At 32.0% G+C, this 2,006-nt stretch overlaps 1 long non-coding RNA gene across 1 annotated transcript; it reads right to left on the bottom strand.

Moving 5' to 3' along the window:
* Nucleotides 1-296: 296 nt before the first annotated feature.
* LOC143633407 (uncharacterized) lies at nucleotides 297-1,472 on the bottom strand. The gene is made up of 3 exons (XR_013153665.1): nucleotides 1,252-1,472; nucleotides 426-489; nucleotides 297-344 (listed from the first exon to the last, which is right to left on the bottom strand). It is a non-coding gene; the product is annotated as an uncharacterized LOC143633407 (long non-coding RNA).
* Between the last annotated feature and the right edge of the window lie 534 nt (nucleotides 1,473-2,006).

Genomic DNA, 2,006 nt, shown 5'->3' with positions numbered 1-2,006 from the left:
TATAAAAATTATAATTACAATTACAATAGATTACAGTCACCAAGTTGTTCTCACCATGGAATAAGAAACGAATGGAAATGAGCATATTGTTTTTAAGATAATAAACATTGTTCAAATTGGGCTTAACTTGCACTTAGAAGATGCATGCCGTCCTAACTCGCTTTCAGTCCCAAAATTACACCATAATGAACAATAGCCTGATCATGCCTAGTTAACAATCCAGGATGGAGTCTCTGCTTAGCAGATGCCTTTGAATGTATAAGAATCTTGCTATTACCAGAGTGCTTTGAGCTACTTTCAGAATCTACTTTTCTCTGTGGTGCTCGAGCCTTTGATGTTGAAGCCTAACATGAACATAGATCATATGGTAATTTCAACAAGTAAATGGATTTTTATTGCAAAGGTGTTGATAAAAAAAAGTCAACCTTAGTAGCGGATTGGTAAACTAGTCCGTCTTCCAAGCCGAGAGTGCGAACACCAGTATGCCAACTGAAAATTAACTTTCGTGTTATTGTGCCAATTCCATTGAATAACATAAGGAAAAAAACATTAAAAAAATATGAGACATGATATCAACCACTACAATGTCAGTGGAAGAAATGTTGCAAAGAAAATTACATTATTTTGACCTACGAAGGAGATTCAACATATAAGATCACAGATCGTATTGTCAAAGGAGGGAATATTAATATGGAGTTGCACACAATTTACAATTCAATAAAAAAAAACAAATGCATTCACTATTTCATTTAAATGCTTCAAAATTCAAATAACAATTAAGTGCAATTATAACATATAAACTGAACATCCATCTCAAATTCAACCTAAAAACCTCATAATAAGAATAATCCATATGCCGATAAATGCCAAAATCACTCAATTGGATTCAGACAGAGCATTACTCAAATCGAAATGCTAAATGAACAACAATTGCCGGAATCAAACTTAAGCTTGATTCAATACCTAATTACCTATTCTTCTAAACTTAAGCTAAACCTAAAAATGTCAATAAAAGTATAACAAACAACCTAGGGTTTCAATGGCGATTTAACAACCAATAAGAACTCAACAGCAATCGTTACAAAATAGCAAAATCTATAGCAATTAATTACAATGAACAACCTAGGGTTTCAATTTTCGACGATTTTAGTCATTTTACAACGGATTTGAACTCAACAACAGCCACAAAGCTAATTCGCGTACAAATAACCAGATCTGTGAAAAAAAAAGTAAAATAAAAAGATGTGTTACCTGAACAGGAAGAGTATTAAGATTGTGACGTGACATTGCGATTTTGTAAGCTTCAATCCATACATTGAAGAAGCAACAATTGATTTTGAAATGATTGAACAAATTGGCTCGAAGAAATTGTGAATCGTTAATCGGTGAGCATCGATGACAATCTGTGAGTTGTGAATCAAAGCCATAAGGAACCGTGAATTGGAATCGTCCCTAGGTCTAAGAGAAATCGTGAATCGGTGAGCATCGATGATTTTGTCTCGTATCAATCTGCGCCCTAGATAGGTATCCCGTGTTTGTTTTGAAATTATAAAGATGACATGCAAATATTTAAAGTGCATCCCGTGTTTTTTCTTTTTTATATTTTATGACATTAACCAACGAAAATGACATCATAGTTTCTTCAAATTATCTAAAAGGTCACATTTTTTGTATTTGTGTGTCATTTATTGATAGTGTGTTATAATTAGCGTGTCATTAAAGTTCTATTTTCTGCTAGTGCACGCAACAAGCATAGATACAAATTTATGTAAGTAATCAAAAGCTATAAAAGCTTGTCCACCATGCTTAAGAAATTGTACATATTATGAATAGTATAGTCATGTGAGTGCCAACCACTTTACCAAACTAATTATACTATTAAACCAATAGACTTTACTTTAACTTAATATGACATTTTCCTATTGGTGTATTCTTAAACTTTCCATTTTTTATATACCACTTTTCTATTTTTCATGTGAATAAAAAAAATTCTAAAATAAATTAAA

The sequence above is a fragment of the Bidens hawaiensis genome, unplaced genomic scaffold (assembly GCF_021521415.1).
Source record: "Bidens hawaiensis isolate Kalapana, Puna unplaced genomic scaffold, B.hawaiensis_p1.1 tig00006717_1, whole genome shotgun sequence".
Classification (NCBI taxonomy): domain Eukaryota; kingdom Viridiplantae; phylum Streptophyta; class Magnoliopsida; order Asterales; family Asteraceae; genus Bidens; species Bidens hawaiensis.
Note: the sequence above shows the minus strand (reverse complement) of the source record. Positions and strands in the feature narration are given on the sequence as shown.